Consider the following 19,682-nt stretch of genomic DNA (forward strand, 5'->3'; position numbering starts at 1 on the left):
TGCTTGTCTGTAAAGCTTTTGATTTATCCTTCATATTTGAATGAGATCCTTGCTGGGTACAGTAATCTGGGCTGTAGGTTACTTTCTTTCATCACTTTAAGTATGTCCTGCCATTCCCTCCTGGCCTGAAGGGTTTCTATTGAAAGATCAGCTGCTATCCTTATGGGAATCCCCTTGTGTATTATTTGTTGTTTTTCCCTTGCTGCTTTTAATATTTGTTCTTTGTGTTTGATCTTTGTTAATTTGATTAGTATGTGTCTTGGGGTGTTTTGCCTTGGGTTATCCTGTTTGGGACTCTCTGGGTTTCTTGGACTTGGGTGATTATTTCCTTCCCCATTTTAGGGAAGTTTTCAACTATTATCCCCTCAAGGATTTTCTCATGGTCTTTCTTTTGGTCTTCTTCTTCTGGGACTCCTATGATTCTAATGTTGGGGCGTTTAACACTGTCCCAGAGGTCTCTGAGATTGTCCCCATTTCTTTTAATTCATTTTTCTTTTTCCTTTCTGTTTCATTTATTTCTACCATTCTATTTTCTACCTCACTTATCCTATCTTTTGCCTCCATTATTCTACTGTTGGTTCCCTCCAGAGTGTTTTTGATCTCATTTATTGCATTATTCATTATGTATTGACTGTTTTTTATTTCTTCTAGGTCCTTGTTAAACCTTTCTTGCATCTTCTCAATCTTTGTCTCCAGGCTATTTATCTATAACTTCATTTTGTTTTCAAGATTTTGGATCATTTTCACTATCATTATTTGGAATTGTTTATCAGGTAGACTCCTATCTCTTCCTCTTTTGTTTGGTTTGGTGGGCATTTATCCTGTTTCTTAACCTGCTGTGTACTCCTCTCCTCTTCATCTTATTTATATTGCTTTGATTGGGGTGGCCTTTCCGTATTCTGGCAGTTTGTGGAGTTCTCTTTATTGTGGAGGTTCCTCGCTGTGGGTGGGGTTGGACGGGTGGCTTGTCAAGGTTTCCTGGTTAGGGCAGCTTGTGTCGGTGTTCTGGTGGGTGGAGCTGGATTTCTTCTGTCACTTCCAAAGCGGTTCCCGCTGTTTTAGTTTCCTCTATGTGCTGGTCTCTTCAGTGTCTAATTTCTGCCCTGACACAAGGGGGCAGTGGTGGACACTTTCTTAGGCTCACTTGTTCAGTTGTGCTGTGGGGTGGGAGGGACACTTCAAAGAAATAACAGTGGTGTGTGTTTGCAGTGTCTCAGCCACACTGGGTTTGCCCCTGCTCATGGCATCTGTGCTTTCCCTGTCTACACTGCTTAGGTTCTAGGTTGCTCTGCCAGGAACTGTCTGAGGCCAGCCCTGGGTTTTATGTATGCACTTCCCAGGTCTAAGCTGCTCAGGTTCAGGTATTCGGGTAGTCCTCAGAGGAGCAGACTCGGTTGCGCCTGCGTTTCGTGCCCTTCCCAGGTCTGAGCAGCTCAGGTGACTAGGTTTTTGGTGAGCACGGTCACTGAAACTTATCGCCTCCCCCATCCCTGCTGCTCGGTTTTCTGGGTGTACAACCAGTGCACCTTCTCAGGTGGAATTTGACCATCCAGAATTCCAAGAAGTCTTGATTAGCAATGAAGCCTGCTTGCAGTTTGGTTGATAATGCCTCTCTGGGGCCATGATTGCCCCCTTCCAGCTCAGGCTGCCCTCGCCTGCCTGTCTCCAGTAAGGGATGGGCCAATCTGCAGCCAGCTAGCTCTGCTCAGTCCTTTGTTGTGTGAGTGGTCCTGGTGGTGTCTTAGGTTAGGGCTTTTCACATGGTAGCTATCCCACAGTCTGGTTTGCTATCTCAAGTTAGTTACCTCAGATTGCCCTCAGGGCATTCAGGCCTGGTCCTTACTCTAAGCAATGCAGCCCCTGCCTCCCTCACAGCCCCCACTTGCTAGTGGCAGATGCAGGTGTCTGCACTGCTTCTCTGATGGGATTTACTGTTGGGCACATAATCTGTGGGTTTTAGTTATTTATTTATTTTTCCTCCCAGTTATGTTGCCCTCTGAGGTTCCGAGGCTCACAACAGACTTGCCAGTGAGAGTGTTTCTTGGTGTTTAGAAACTTCTCTCTTTTTTTAAGACTCCCTTCCTGGGACGGAGCTCCATCCCTACCTCTTTTGTCTCTCTTTTTATCTTTTATATTTTTTCCTACCTCCTTTTGAAGACAATGGGCTGCTTTTGGGTGCCTGTTGTCCTCTGCCAGCATTCAGAAATTGTTTTGTGGAATTTACTCAGCGTTCAAATGTTCTTTCGATGAATTTGTGGGGGAGAAAGTGGTCTCCCTGTCCTATTCCTCTGCTATCTTAGTACCATCCTCAATTTTTGACTGAGTCTATTTTATCGGATCTTAGCACTGATATCTCAGTTCTCTTTTAGTAACTGTTTGCCTGGAATGTCCTTTTCCATTCTTTTACTTTGACCTATTTGTCTTGGATATAAAATGAGTCTTTTCTAGACAGTATATAGTAGCATTTTGCTTTTTAATCTATTATGAAAATATTTACTTTCTAGTAGAAGAGTTTAATCAATTTATAATTACAGATAATGAAACATTTATTTCTTCAATTTTGCTTTTTCTTTCATTTGTTTCATATCTTGTTTGTTCCTCAATGTCACGATTAACTGCCTTCTTTTGTGTCTGGTATTTATGTAGCGTATGATTTTGATTCCTTTCTAATTTATTTTTCTGTATATTTAAAAGTTATTTTAGCATTGGTTGTGCTGCAGCTAACAATTAACCTCACAAACATGTAACAATCTATTTTCAATTAATATCATATTAACTTTCATAGGTATGTAAAAATTCTGATCCTACATTGCTCCATCCCTCCCCCCTTTATGTTACTGTGTCACAAATTACATCTTTCTACTTTGTACGCCCATTTAACATAGGCTTATCATTATCATTTTATGATTTGTCTTTTTGATCAAACTGGGAAAGAAAAAGGAGCCACAAATGAAAAATACACTAATACTAGCTTATATATTCCTTTACCTGTGTTATTTCTTCACGTGGCTTCAAGCTTACTGTCTAGTATCCTTTCATTTCAACCTGAAGGACTCGTTAGCATTTCCTATAGGACACATCTAGCATCACCAACTCAATGAACATGAATTTGAGCAAATTCCAGGAAATAGTGAAGGACAAAGAAGCCTAACATGCCACAGTCCACAGGGTCACAGAGTTTGATGCAACTCAGAGACTGAACAAATAGGACACATCTACTAGTGATGAATTCCCTCAGCATTTGTTAATCTGGGAATGTCTTAACTTCTTTATTTTTGAATGCTAGTTTTGCCAGGTATAGAGTTATGGGCTTTCTCTTTCTTTTGGTGCTTTAAATATATCATCTCACTGCCTTCTGGCCTCCATGGTTTCTGCTAAGATGTCCAGTCTTTTTCTTAATGAGTCTCCCTTAAATAGGACATTCAGTTCTCTTTTGCTGCTTTCAAGGTTCTTCCTTTGTCTCTGCCTTTAAAAGTTTTATTATAACATGTCCTAGTGTGGATCTCTTGTGTTTTTCCTTTCTAAAGTTCGTTGAGCTTCTTGAATGTGTATGTTCATGTATTTAATCAAAGTATGACTTGTTGGTTATAGTTTTCCAAAATTCTTTTACATCCCTTTCTCTCGGTTCTCTCCTTAATGAAACTTCCATTCTTTTTATGTTCTATTATTGATGGTGTCTCACAGATCTCATAGACTCTCTTCATTTTTGTTCATTCCCTTGTATTTATGTTCCTCAGACTGGATAATTTTAAATGACTTGTTTTCAAGTTCTCTGATTTTCAACTCTGACTGCTCAAATCTGATGTTGAAATTCTTAGTGAATTCATTTCCGATATTGCAATTTTTAACCTAGAATTAGTTTGGTCCCTTTTTATATCCTGCATCTCTTTAGAGATGTACACTGTTTGAGGAATATCACTCCCCTGGAGTTATACAATTTTTGTCCATGATTTCCTTTAGTATTTTGAGCATATTTAAGCCAGTTGAATTAAAGGCCTTGCTGAATAACTTCTATGGCTTGATTCCTCATTGATAGTTTCTATTAATTTTTCTGTGAGTGGGTCATATTTTCTTGTTTCTTTGCAAGTTTTAAAATTTTTTTTGTGGAAAACTCGACATTTTGAATTTTAGAAGATAATTCTTAAAATCATAACCTTTCTCATGCTCAGGGCTTGTTTTGGTTGGTTCCTGTGGGTTTTGGTTATACGTCTAGCATTTTTCTACCTTTTTATGTAAAAATATTAGTGGTATGTGCTCTCAGAAATGTGTCCTTTGTCTTATGGTAAGTTTATACATTGTTTGAGTTTTTTTGCCTGGAGACAAAACAAAAACATACCCAAACAAACAACAGCAAGGAAAAAAAAAAAAAACTCTCTTTGCATACTGGCACAGTGTTTAGCATGCCTTGAATACTTTGTTGTCCAGTCACTCAGTCGTGTCCAACTCTTAAGGACCTCATGGCCTTCAGGACACCAGGCTTTCCTGTCCATCATCATCTCTCAGAGATTGCTCAAACTCATGTCCATTGAGTTGGTGATGCCATCCAACCATCTCTTCCTCTGTCATCCCCTTCTCCTCCTATCTTCAATCCTTCCCAGAATCAGGTCTTTTCTAATGAGTCAGCTCTTCACATCAGGTGGCCCAAGTATTGGAGCTTCAGCTTCAGCATCAGCCCTTCTAATGAATATTCAAGACTGATTTCCCTTAGAATTGGCTGGTTTGATCTCCTGGCAGTCTGAGGGACTCTCAAGAGTCTTTTCCAACACCATAGTTCAAAAGCATAAATTCTTTGGAGTTCATCCTTCTTTATGGTCCAACTCTCACACCCATTCTTTGACATTACCTATCTTTGGGATTGGAATGAAAACTGACCTTTCCCAGTCCTGTGGCCAATGCTGAGTTTTCCAAACTTGCTGGCATATTGAGGGCAGCACTTTCACAGCATCATCTTTCAGGATTTGAAATAGCTCAACTGGAATTCCATCACCTCCACTAGCTTTGTTTGTAGTGATGCTTCCTAAGGCCCACTTGACTTCACATTCCAGGATGTCTGGCTCTAGGTGAGTGATCACACCATCGTGATTATCTGGGTCATGAAGATCTTGGTATAGTTCTTCCATGTATTCTTCCACCTCTTCTTAATATCTTCTGCTTCTGTTAGGTCCATGTCATTTCTGTCCTTTATTGTGCCCACCTTGACTCCAGCTTGTGCTTCACCCAGCCTGGCATGTCGCATGATGTACTCTGCATATAAGTTAAATAAGCAAGATGACAATACACAGCCTTGACATACTCCTTTCCCAATTTGGAACCAGTCCATTGTTCCATGTCAGTTCTAACTATTGCTTCCTGATCTGCATACAAGTTTCTCAGGAGACAGGTAAGATTTTCTGGTATTCCCATCTCTTTAAGAGTTTTCCACAGTTAGTTGCAATTCATACAAAGGCTTTAGTGTAGTTAGTGAAGGGGAAGTAGCTATTTTTCTGGAATTCTCTTGCTTTTTCATGATCCAACGGATCTTGGCAATTTGATCTCTGCTTCCTGTGCCTTTCCTAAATCCTTCAATGCTTAACCAGGCCCTTTACAATTCTGCCTTAGCCTTTAGTTTCTGCTTCTGTTGAACCTAAAGATCATTTAGAGATATAAATCCTACACATAGGGAATTTTTACTGTTCCACTTCCCCACAAAATGTCTCTTCTCAGTCTTTCTTACCAAGTTTTCAACATGTCTATTGTTTACTGCAACCTTAACATCTTCCCCCAGATAGGAGGGGTTGTCTATTTACCTTTCTTGTTTGCAAGGAATGCCCTCCACTTGGCTGCATTCTAATGAAGCTCTATGCTGCACAAAACAAAAACCAAACTGCCTTTCTTCAATCTTTCAGATAATCCCCAGAGGGCTCCAAGTAGATAAACAGAATCTTTGAGATCAGGGTCTGCTCCTTTCCCTTTGAAAGCAGGGACAAAGGTCTCACAATGGGAATGTGGCCTATATCTTCATGACTCTCTCAAGCAGGGGAGGAAGGTGGCCCAAAGGCAAGTAAAAGTGCCACAACACTCCCCTCCCATTTGTAAGTTGCATTTGTTGATCAGCACACATAAACCTTTAATTGTTTTCCAGATTTTCAACAAAGTAGATTCTGATTTTTTTCCTCATTTATTGTTTCAGTAGAAGGATGGACCCCTGGAGTTACTTATCCCTTCATATTGGCAGATGTGCTCCCATGTAATTAACTTTTCATAATGGTTGTGCTTAATAACTCTTACAAAATCCTGAACATTTAACAATTTTCTCATGAGACACTATAGGCTGGTTCCAGGATACCATGAAATAGGGTCACTGAAGGCATACAGATATTTACAGAGGTTTCTGAGAAGGAACCAAGAGGGAATCTATAAGAAAAGTTTCCCAAATCAGTCAAGAATTGAAGGCTCATGACTGAGATTTTATTCCTCCCTGAAAATGCTCTTGTATGATTTTCTAATCTTGTCCCCTACACATATCCCACTTCTAATCTCAATGAGAATTTCTCACAACATAGACCCTTACCCGCTCTAGCTCTCAGTTATCAGAACTGCTGAAGATTTTAGGCTCCGTTCAGCAGGAAACGTGATAAAATATTGCAGTATCGTAAGATAAATGTCAGACAATATTCTAAATTAAGCCTTTGTAGCGGAAAATGTATGAACCAAAATTTCATAGGCTGTGTTATTATTTTAAACATTATAGTTATAACTAGGGTCATAGGATACAAAAACAGTACTGAAACGTTTATTTAGAAACTAAACTTCTGTTGCAAGAATGAATTGAGACAGAATCTATAGTACACGACAATATTTCCTTATGTGGAATAGTTTTCTATCCTTGCCAAGGAACTGCTAAATTAAACAAAAAAGAAAAACTATTTTTTCTGGAAAAGGAGAGAAAGAGAAATAAAACTGAAAGCATTTCCATAGCAGTGGGTAGAAGCAAAGGAGGGGCTCACCTTGACATCTGGGTGATGAATAAGGCCTATATGTGTGATATTCCACCCAGGGGCACTCACACACATACACACACAAGATAATCCCCCTTATAATCAGTAGTCCTCTTCTTATATTATATTTATTATAACATTGTAAGAGTATTATACTTAATATCATATTGTTATTATTTATTATGTTATATCAGTTTGTGTATGAATTATCTGTCTCCACACCCTGGCTGAGCAAGGACATCTCTGTCTTCTTCAGCAAGCTATCTATAGAACCTAGAACATTACTGGCAAAAGACCAGTATTGGTAAACATTGAAATAAATATGGGGCATCTTTGGTTTGCATTTCCCTGGTGGCTCAGATGGTAAAGAATCTGCCTGCAATGTGGGAGACCTGGGTTCAATCACTCTGTTGGGAGGATCCCCTGAAGGAGGGCATGGCAACCCACTCCAGTATTCTTTGCCTGGAGAATCCCCATGGAAAGAGCCTGAAAGGCTATAGTCTACACTGTCCAAGGGATCACAAAGAGTTGGACACAGCTGCACAGCACAGCACAGCACAACCTTGGTTTATTTTTGCTTACTCTGGTCTATAATATTTACTGGATTAAACTAGATTACATAAACACAAGAAACAAGAAAAAGGTTTTATAGATTTTAACAATCAGTAAGATGAAGGTTCAGTTCAGTTCAGTTCAGTCACTCAGTCGTGTCTCACTCTTTGTGACCCAAGAATCACAGCACGCCAGGACTCCCTGTCCATCACCAACTCCTGGAGTTCACTCAGACTCACATCCATCATGTCAGTGATGCCATCCAGCCATCTCATCCTCTGCCATCCCCTTCTCCTCCTGCCCCCAAACCCTCCCAGCATCAGAGTCTTTTCCAATGAGTCAACCCTTCACATGAGGTGGCCAAAGTACTGGAGTTTCAGCTTTAGCATCATTCCCTCCGAAGAAATTCCAGGGCTGATCTCCTTTAGAATGGACTGGTTGGATCTCCTTGCAGTCCAAGGGACTCTCAAGAGTCTTCTCCAACACCACAGTTCAAACGCATCAATTCCTCGGCTCTCAGCTTTCTTCACAGTCCAACTCTCACATCATACATGACCACTGGAAAAACCATAGCCTTGACTAGATGAACTTTTGTTGGCAAAGTAATGTCTCTGCTTTTCAATATGCTATCTAGGTTGGTCATAACATTTCTTCCAAGGAGTAAGCGTCTTTTAATTTCATGGCTGCAGCCACCATCTGCAGTGAATTTGGAGCCCCCAAAATAAAGTCTGACACTGTTTCCACTGTTTCCCCATCTACTTCCCATGAAGTGATGGGACCAGATGGCATGATCTTCGTTTTCTGAATGTTGAGCTTTAAGCCAACTTGTTCACTCTCCTTTTCACTTTCATCAAGAGGCTTTTGAGTTCCTCTTCACTTTCTGCCATAAGGGTGGTGTCATCTGCATATCTGAGGTTATTGATATTTCTCCTGGCATTCTTGATTCCAGCTTGTGCTTCTTCCAGCCCAGCGTTTCTCATGATGTATTCTGCATATAAGTTAAATAAGCAGGGTGAGAATATACAGCCTTGACGTACTCCTTTTCCTATTTGGAACCAGTCTGTTGTTCCATGTCCAGTTCTAACTGTTGCTTCCTGACCTGCATATAGGTTTCTCAAGAGGCAGGTCAGGTGGTCTGGTATTCCCATCTCTTCAAGAATTTTCCACAGTTTATTGTGATCCACACAGTCAAAGGCTTTGGCATACTCAATAAAGCAGAAATAGATATTTTTCTGTAACTCTCTTGCTTTTTTGATTATCCAGTGAATGTTGGCAATTTGATCTCTCTTCTGTCTTTTCTAAAACCAGCTTGAACATCTGGGAGTTCATGGTTCACGTAGTGCTGAGGCCTGGCTTGGAGAATTTTGAGCATTACTCTACTAGCGTGTGAGATGACTGTAATTGTGCGGTAGTTTGAACATTCTTTGCCATTGCCTTTCTTTGGGATTGGAGTGAAAACTGACCTTTTAAAGTCCTGTGGCCACTGCTGAGTTTTCCAAAGTTGCTGGCATATTGAGTGTAGCACTTTCACAGCATCATCTTTCAGGATTTGAAATAGCTCAACTGGAATTCCATCACCTCCACTAGCTTTGTTCGTAGTTGTGCTTTCTAAGATGAAGGTAGAGTACTAAAGTATGTTATTTAACTTAGCAACCAGAGACTGAAGGACAGGATTATGTTTTTAAAAGTCATATGGCACAACCTAAGCTTATGAAGAAATAGTAACCTGAATGTTCATTAGTTCATTTACCCATCATATATGCATATTTGAGGACTTCCCTGGTGGCTCAGATGGTAAAGAATCTGCCTTCAGTGTGGAAGACTAGGGTTCAGTCTCTGGGTTGGGAAGATCCTCTGGAGGAGGGCATGGCAACCCTCCTCCAGTATTCTTGCCTAGAGAATCCCCATGGACAAAGGAGCCTGGTTGGCTACAGGCCATGGGGTCACAAAGAGTCGGGAGTAGCTAAAAGCATTCATATTTGATGTCTCAGAGAGTAAAGTATCCACCTGCAGTGTAGGAAATCCAGATTCCATCCCTGGGTTGTGAAGATCCATGGAGAAGGAAATGACTACCCACTGGAGAACTGCCTGGAGAATTCCATGGACAGAGTACCTAAGGGACTACAGTCCATGGGGTTGCAAAGAGTCAGACATGACTGAACAACTAAGCACAGCACAGCACACATAGTCACACTTACTAAGATAATATTTCAGTTTTTGGAAATATTATAATGAAAGGAATAAAGAGACTGAGAACTTAAAGAGGAGACAAACTCCAACCTGTATTTATTTAGAATAGGAATGCCTGAGCATGTCTCGGGGCTAATATGAAACAATCAGAGGAACAATACAGATGCAAAGTATGAATTAAAGGATAAGTGAGAGAGCAAAACTCAAAGAAGTTGGACAAACCTTATGCCTCCCCTTGAGAAGGGAATGGCAAACTACTTCAGTATTCTTGCTTTGGGAATCCCGTGAACAGTATGAAAAGGCAAAAGATATGACACTGAAAGATGAACTCCCAAGGCCGGTAGGTGCCCAATAAGCTACTGGAGAAGAATGAGGAAATAACTACAGAAAGAATGAAGAGATGGAGCCAAAGTAAAAACAACTCCCAGTAGTGGATGTGACTGGTGATGGAAGTAAACTCCGATGCTGTAAAGAGCAATATTGCATAGGAACCTGGCATGTTGGGTCCATGAATCAAGGTAAACTAGAAGTGGTCAAGCAGGAGGTGGCAAGAGTGAACATCAACATTTTAAGAATCAGAGAACTAAAATGGACTGGAATGCGCAAATTTAATTCAGATGACCATTCTATCCACAACTGTAGGGAAGGATCCCTTAGAAGAAATGGAGTAGCCCTCATAGTCAAGAAGAGTCTGAAATGCAATACGTAGGAGAAATCTCAAAAATGACAGAATGATTTCTGTTCGTTTCCAAGGCAAACCATTCAATATCACAGTAATCCAAGTCTATGCCCTAACCAGTAATACTAAAGAAGCTGAAATTGAACAGTTCTATGAAGACCTACAAGACCTTCTAGAACTAACACACCCTAAAAGATGTTCTTTTCATCTTAGGGGACTGGAATGCAAAAATAGGAAGTCATGAGATACCTGGAGTAACAGGCAAATATGGCCTTGGAGTACAAAATAAAGCAGGACAAAGGCTAACAGAGTTTTTCCAAGAATAAGCCCTGGTCATAACAAACACCCTCTTCCAACAATGCAAGAGAAGACTCTACACATGAACATCACCAGATGGTCAGTACCAAAATCAGGTTGGTTATATTCATTGCAACCAAAGATGGAGAAGCTCTATACAGTCAGCAAAAACAAGACCAGGAGCTGACTGTGGCTCAGATCATGAACTCCTTATTGCTAAATTCAGGCTTCAATTGAAGAAAGTAGGGAAAACCACTAGACCATTTAGGTATGACCTAAATCAAATCCTTTATGATTATACAGTGGAAATAACAAATAGAGTCAAGGGATTAGAACTGATTGATAGATAGTGTCTGAAGAACTATGGACGGAGGTTCATGACACTGTACAGGAGACAGTGATCAAGGCCATCCCCAAGAAGAAATGCAAAAAGGCAAAATGGCTTTCTGAGGAAGCCTTCCAAATAGCTGAGGAAAGAAAAGAAGCTAAAGGCAAAGGAGAAAAGGAAAGATATACCCTTTGAATGCAGAGTTCCTAATAGCAAGGAGAGATAAGAAAGCCTTCCTCAGTGATCAGTACAAAGAAATAGAGGAAAACAATACAATGGGAAAGACTAGAGATCTCTTCAAGAAAATTAAAGATACCAAGGGAACATTTCATGAAAAAATGGGCAAAATAAAGGACAGAAATGGTATGTACCTAAAAGAAGCAGAAGATATTAAGAGGTGGTAGGAATACACAGAAAAATTATACAAAAAAAGATCAACATGACCCAGACAACCATGATGGTGTGATCACTAACCTAGAGCCAGACATCTTTCAATACAAAGTTAAGTGGGCCTTAGGAAGCATCACTAGGAACAAAGCTAGAGGAGGTGATGGAGTTCCAGTTGAGCTATTTCAAATCCTGAAAGATGATGCTGCACTCAATATGCCAGCAAATTTGGAAAACTCAGCAGTGGCCACAGAACTGGGAAAGGTCAGTTTTCATAACAATCCCAAAGAAGGGCAATGGCAAAGAATGTTCAAATTACCACACAATTGCAGTCATCTCACATACTAGTAAAGTAATGCTCAAAACTCTCCAAGCCAGACTTCTACAGTACATGAACTGTGAACTTTCAGATGTTCAAGTTAGATTCAAAAAAGGCAGAGGAACCAGAGACCAAATTGCCAAATCCACTGGATCATAGAAAAGGCAGGAGAATTCCAGAAAAAATAGCTACTTCTGCTTCACTGACCACACTAAAGCCTTTGCGACCCCATGAATCACAGCACGCCAGGACTCCCTGTCCATCACCAATTCACTGACCACACTAAAGCCTTTGTGTGAATTGAAACAAAGTTTGGAAAATTCTTCAAGAGATGGGAATACCAGACCACCTTACCTGCCTCCTGAGAAATCTGTATGCGGGTCAAGAAGCAACAGGTAGAACTGGACATGGAACAACAGACTGGTTCCAAGTTGGGAAAGGAGTACATCAAGACTGCATATTGTCACCCTCTTATTTAACTTATATGCAGGTACATCATGCATAATGCCAGGCTGGATGAAGCACAAGCTGGAATCAAGACTGCTGGGAGAGAAATATCAATTATCTCAGACATGCAGATGACACCACTCTTATGGGAGAAAGTGAAGAGGAACTGAAGAGCCCCTTGATGAAAGTGAAATAGGAGAGTGAAACAGCTGGTTAAAACTCAACATTCAACAAATGAAGATCATGGCATCCAGTCCCATCATTTCATGGCAAATAGACTGAGAAACAATGGAAACAGTGAGAGACTATTTTGGGGGGCTACAAAATCACTGCAGATGGTGACTGCATCCATGAAATTAAAAGATACTTGCTTTTTAAAAGAAAAGTTATGACCAACCTAGACAGCATATTAAAAACCAGAGACATTACTTTGCCAACAAATGTTCATCTAGTCAGAGCTATAGTTTTTTCAGTAGTCATGTATGGATATGAGAGTTGGACTATAAAGAAAGCTGAGAGCCAAAATATTTATGCTTTTGAACTGTGGTGTTGGAGAAGACTCTTGAGAAGTCCCTTGGACTGCAAGGAGATCCAACTATTCAATCCTAATGAAATCAGTCTTGAATATTCATTGGAACGACTGATGCTGAAGCTGAAACTCCAATACTTTGGTCACCTTATGTGAAGAACTGACTCATTGGAAAAGACCCTGATGCTGGGAAAGACTGAAGGCAGAAGGAGAAGGAGACGACAGAGGATGAAATGATTGGATGGCATCACCAACTCAATTAACATGAGTTTGAGCAAGCTCCAGGAGATGGTAATGGACAGGGAAGCCTGGTATGCTGCAGTCCATGGGGTCACAAAGAGTTGGACACGACTGAGTGACTGAACTGAACTGAACTGAGAGAGCAGGCTCAAAGAAGGTGGACGAACCTTATGCATTCTCTAGAGAATCAAGAACTAAAGTTAGTCTAGTGAGGATTAGAGGAGCTCCCATTAAAGCTCCGTTTCTCCTTCCTCCTAGACTACTCATGTTTTTCTTTCCTCCTAGACTGATGCAGAACCTTCTCTGATCATGACTTATTCATACCTATAATAACCCCATTTTCAATCAGAACACCTGATACATAGTTTATGATATGTATGATATCATACAAATGAAAGGTTGTTGTTGAATTACGACTCCGGGATTCTTGGCCCCTGGTGGCGAAGTATTCAATCCGGGGCCAGAGACGAGGCTTGATTGCTCAGAGCTTTTGTGTATCAAAGTTTATTAAAGTATAAAGCAGATAGAGAAAGCTTCTGACATAGGCATCAGAAGGGGGCAGAAAGAGTACCCCCCTGCTAGTCTTCAGCTGGATGTTATATGGTCACCAGCAGTCTGTTAATGAAAGAAAGGAATGTCTCAAAACTTAGAATGGCACCAGGCCCCTCACCCATAAGATGAATTTTGGGATAATCTTGGCACCAAATGGTTTATCTTGGGCCATAAAAGGATTAACTTGAATCTTGAAGAAGGGCAGAGCACCATACAAATAGTGTCATTTACATAGATTAGAGAAACAATATGGGAGTATAAAATACTGGTTTATCAAGTAGGTTTTGAACCCAAAGGGTGGAACCGACTTGAAGACAGAGTTTGGGGTAAATGCATAGTACATTAGCATAGCTTAAGATAAACATTTCCATAAGAAAAAGGCAATGGTTAACTTCAAGTGAAACCAGGTGTCATTATGGCAATACAGAATTTTAAGAGAAACCTCCTTTTAAATTTGTATAGAGAAGGAAAAAATATCACTAGTTTGTTTCCTCCTGCCACTTAAGAGAGATAAAATGTCTGACACTTGCAGGCTAGTTCCTCCATTTGGAGACCCCTGGCCTTCCTGCCTGTTACCCTATCACAAACCTGTATGGGTTTGTATGATAAACCTGTTCATGGGTTTGAACAGGATGGAAAAATTTGAGAATATGATGTCTGATTGAGGTGAGCTAAAGAGACACAGAAGTCAGACAGAACTATTGGGAACCTGAGACACTGGAAAAATTAGAGTGGGATAAATGCGACAGGAAAACAAAAGGAGGAGAAAGTCTGGATATCTGGTGAGAAGTGCAAATTGGGACATCGTTTTTTGATCCACCTTCATGGGGAGTCCTGACTGCTGAAGACCACATCTCTGTCTTAGGCAGATCTCTAGATCGGCTCTCCAAATACATATCTTCATGCCCTCACCCCAGGTATTCAACTTCCTTTTCTCATTTCCACTGTCCACAAACAATACCCAGTTACACGGCTGTTCTCTGCCCAGATGAACAGTTTGTTTGGGCTGAGCCTAGAGGTTTCCCACAAGTCATTAGAGACACAATGCAAACATGTGACCAGTTCTAAATGAGGACATTAGGTTGAGTTGTTAATCATATTGTTTGAGTGCTCTTTGTATTTACTGATTTTTTCTTGGTTTGTTTGATCAGGTACAAAATATACAGTAATACTAAATCTTTCATAAAGTAGTTGTAGATTCAATTTCACCAAATCTGTAAACTTTGCTTTACTTTTATTGAATTAATGTTTTAGAGCAGTTTTAGGTTTACACAAAAATGAGAAGAAGTTACAGAGCTTTCCCGTATACCTCTCGGCCCCACAAACATGTGATCTCCTGCATTATCAATATCCCCCAACAAAGTGGCACATTTGTTACAGTGATGAACCCACACTGAAATGTCAATATCACCATGAGCACACAGTTTGTATACGTCTTGCATATTGTATGGGTTTTGAAAAATGTCTAATGAAGTGTAACAAACTTTTAAATATACAGAATAGGTTCATTGCCCTAAAACTCCTCTGTGCTCCTCTTTCTCATCCTTTCCTTGTAACCACTCATCTTCGTGCTTTCACTATAATTTTGTTTATTCCAGAATATATTACAATTGGAATCACAGTATATAGCCTTTTGATCTGGTTTATACGCTTCAGTTCAGTTCAGTTCAGTTCAGTCGCTCAGTCGTGTCTCACTCTTTGCAACCCCATAAATCGCAACACGTCAGGCCTCCCTGTCCATCACCAACTCCTGGAGTTCACTCAGACTCACGTCCATCAAGTCAGTGATGCCATCAAGCCATTTCATCCTCTGTCGTCCCCTTCTTCTCCTGCCCCCAATCCCTCCCAGCATCAGAGTCTTTTCCAATGAGTCAACTCTTCACATGGGATGGCCAAAGTACTGGAGTTTCAACTTTAGCATCATTCCTTCCAAAGAAATCCCAGGGCTGATCTCCTTCAGTATGGACTGGTTGGATCTCCTTGCAGTCCAGGGGACTCTCAAGAGTCTTCTCCAACACCACAGTTCAAAAGGATCAATTCTTCGGCGCTCAGCCTTCTTCACAGTCCAACTCTCACATCCATACATGACCACAGGAAAAACCATAGCCTTGACTAGACGGACCTTAGTCGGCAAAGTAATGTCTCTGCTTTTGAATATACTATCTAGGTTGGTCATAACTTTTCTTCCAAGGAGTAAGTGTCTTTCAATTTCATGGCTGCAGTCACCATCTGCAGTGATTTTGGAGCCCCCCAAAATAAAGTCTGACGCTGTTTCCACTGTTTCCCCATCTATGTCCCATGAAGTGATGGGACCAGATGCCATGATCTTCGTTTTCTGAATGTTGAGCTTTAAACCAACTTTTTCACTCTCCTCTTTTAGTAATATACATTTACATTTCCTCCATGTCTTCTCATTTTGTTTCATTTAATTCTTTCCATTTTTTTTAGATAGAACTGAATAATATTCCATTGTCTAGAAGTATCACAGTTTATTTATCCACTCACCTACTGAAGGATATCTTGGTTGTCTCCAGGTTTTTGAAATTATAAATAAGGTTGCTATAGACATCTTTGTATTAGTTTTTGTGAGTATGATTTAGGTATAAATACCAAGGAGCATGATTGCTAGTCTTATGGAAAAAGAACATTTAGCTTTGTAAGAATGAAACAAACTATTTGTAAGAATGAAACAAAGTATCTTTCAAAGTAGCTATTCTATTTGCATTCCCAGAAGCAATGAATCAGAGTTGCTTTCATACCACACCCTTGCCAGCAACTGTGTTGCTAGTGATCTGAATTTTAGCCATTCTAATAGGTATACCAATGCCAATCTATTAAATTCCTTGAGACTTCAAAGAATTTGTCTTAAAATTTTATCTACATATTTTAGATAACTCAGTTGGAAAAGTTGTTCTCTTTTGTAATTAATTTATGTTTTGGCTGCACTGGGTCCTTACTGCTGTGCACAGGCTTTCTCTAGTTGCAGTAAGTGGGGGCTACTCTAGTTGCCGTATGCATATGCACACTGCCTATATCTCATCCATATCCTGTCTTCACTTCCTTTGCATATACACCCAGGGCTTCTCATTGTGGTGGCTTCTTTTATGGTGGAGCACAGCCCCAAGGGCACGCTGGTTTTAGTAGCAGCAGCACATGGGCTCAGTAGTTGTGGCTTGTGGGCTCTAAGCACAGGCACAGATGTCGTGGTGCACGGTCTCAGTTTCTCCATGGCATGTGGGATCTTTCTGGATCAGGGATCGAACCAGTGTTCCCTGTATTGCTAAGCAGATTCCTAACCACTGTCCACCAGAGAAGCCCAGAAAAGCTGTTTTTTGAATTACTGAGTCTGCCATTAAATTTAGATTCAAATTTTAGTGACACTGGAGAAGATAGAAAGCACAAAATCAAAATGACTGTAAGATGAGATGACAATAATATGATTCAATAAAGACAAAATGAAGGGGAAATCTGAGGGAGAGCTGGTAGGGGATTAAAAAGAACTGAGATTTATGAGAGATTGAAAAGGATAATTTGAAAGACAGGAAACTACATTCACATTAGGAGGAAGAAGGATGCGTAGGATTATAATAGTGACATTCAGTAGGACAGGAAATACAAGAAGAGAGGAAACCTGAATTATGTGTGAAGTTGAAACGTGTGAAATCTCATCTCATATAAAATGTCTCAAAGATAGTGGGGTTAAAAACCTAACATTGAGAAAACACTGAATATAAGAGTATTTGGTTCTACATGCACGCATTAAGATGGCATCAGTAGATAAAGAGAATTTGATGATACATATATAGTTTATAATATAAAATAGATATATATAATATAATGATATTAACTAGTGTCAGAGGAAGAGTGAAAAGAGGGTGACAAGTATAAATCAGCTAAGAAGTGCATTTTATTTGTTGAGATAAATTAACATATAACCTTGCATAAGTCTAAGGTATACAATGTGCTGATATAATACATTTTTATATTGCCATATGACCAAGATAGAGTTAGCGAACACCTCTATCACATCACAGTAGCATTTCTTTATTGTGGTGAGAACAATTAAGATTAAGTCCCTTGGCAACTTTGAGGTTTATAATACAGTATATTCTTTATAATCATTATGTGTGCTATGTGCTATGCTTAGTCGCTCAGTCGTATTCAACTCTTTGCAACCCCATGGACTGTAGCCCACCAGGCTCCTGTGCCCATAAGGATTCTCCAGGAAAAAATACTGGAGTGGGTTGCCATGCCCTCTTCCAGGGGATCTTCCCAACCTAGGGATCAAACCCAGGTCTCCTGCATTGCAGGTGGATTCTTTACCGTCTGAGCCACAAGGGAAGCCTAGATGTCTAGGACTTATTCATCTACTGATGGCACATTTGTACCTTTAAACAGTATCTCTCTAATTCCTACACCTTCCAACCCCTGGTAACCACCATACTACTCTGGTTTTACAAGTGTGGCTTTTTTAGATTCCACATGTAAGTGATATTATACATAATTTCTCTTGCTTGGTCTGACTTATCTCATTTAGCATAATGCACTCAAGGTCCATCTGTGTTGTCACACACAAATGGCAGGACTTCCCTCTTTCTCGTGACTGTATAATATTCCGCTGTGTGTCTGTGTCTGTGCACATGTGTGCATGCTGTATCACATACCCTTTATCCATTAAGCCATGGGCTGACACTTAGGCTGTCTCCATATCTTGGCTATTGTGAATAACAATCCAGTAAACATGGGGGTGCATATATCTCTTCAATATCCTGTCTTCACTTCCTTTGCATGCATACCCAGGAGTGGAATTGTGGGTAATATTGTGATCCTATTTTTCATTTTTGAGGAAACTCTACAATCCTCTCCATAGTGGTTAAGCCAACTTAAATTCTCAGAAACCATACACAAGGGTTCCTTTTTTTCTATACCTTCTCTAGCATTTATTATTTGGAGAATATATGATGATGGCCATTATGATTGGCTTGAGCTGATACCTCATTAAGGTTTTGATTTGCATTTCCCTAACAATTAACTGCTTTTGAACTGTGGTGTTGGAGAAGACTCTTGAGAGTCCCTTGGACTGCAGGGAGATCCACCCAGTCCATTGCCAGAGTCCAACTCCAGCAGCCAGGGATTCAATTTGAAGAGCTGAACGGTGTCGGCGATGAGACAGCCTCTCATTTTTCTATGGAATTCCTGTTTATTTCAAGTTTAGGGTTCTCTTTTATACTTTTACAAAAGCATTAGGTCAGAGGTTTGACATTTTCAGATCCCCCTCTCCCAGATTTTTTATCTCCATAAATCATTGTTGCTCTTCAAACAGAGTTCCTGCTTCAGTGATTCTCTCGAAATCAGCCTTATCATCTATAATCTACCTCTTCTAATGTGTCTTATAGTTGGCTTGTGATTACATTGTAACTCGTGCTACATTCCTCAGTTTACTACTTATCTTCTTAAATCCTGTTTGCACCTAACATCCTGAGCTCGCTATCTGTTAAAAAGGCTTCTAGGTATAGTGTCTCTAGAAATTCCTAACTCTTATAAGCTATAGTAAAATATGGTAAGTTTACAACATTCCTTAAATCTTTAACTTCTAACAGTTTTAATTATTTCTAAGCCCTAAATTCAGTAAACTCCTTTGCCATAAAATTTTCCTCACAAATAGGCTTTAAATATCAATCCCTCCCATGGCCTCAAGCTAGGGCCTATGTCCTCATCCTGGAACACTCTTTTGTAAAAGTCCTTGAACAAATGTCAATGATGAACTTTATGAATTATTTTCTGAGCAATGCTGCAGAAGGCTTTGTGCCTTCTCATGCTCCTCTCAAGAACAATAAGCACCTTAATATTTCTTTTCAGTCAACTCAGCTGAGGAGAGAAAAAGACAAGTCAGAATTACAAGGCCTAACTCCTTCATCCTGGGATCCGTGCCTGCGGAATGAGGAGAAAGGGCTGGGGACCATGCCTCCATTTTGTCAGTAATGCCTAATGCGGCTCCCAACAGTCCATCCTAAAGGAGATCAGTCCTGGGTGTTCATTGGAAGGACTGATGCTAAAGCTGAAACTCCAATACTTTGGCCACCTCATGTGAAGAGTTGACTCATTGGCAAAGACCCTGATGCTGGGCGGGACTGGGAGCAGGAGGAGAAGGGGGCGACAGAGGATGAGATGGTTGGATGATTTCA

General features: G+C 40.2%; 1 protein-coding gene across 4 annotated transcripts in view; it reads left to right on the top strand.

Moving 5' to 3' along the window:
* Window positions 1-19,682, top strand: part of LOC101109388 (interferon-induced very large GTPase 1-like) — a 53,111-nt gene that overhangs the window by 24,932 nt on the left and 8,497 nt on the right. The gene's annotated exons all lie outside the window — the stretch shown is intronic.

This window comes from Ovis aries, chromosome 15, assembly GCF_016772045.2.
Source record: "Ovis aries strain OAR_USU_Benz2616 breed Rambouillet chromosome 15, ARS-UI_Ramb_v3.0, whole genome shotgun sequence".
NCBI lineage: Eukaryota > Metazoa > Chordata > Mammalia > Artiodactyla > Bovidae > Ovis > Ovis aries.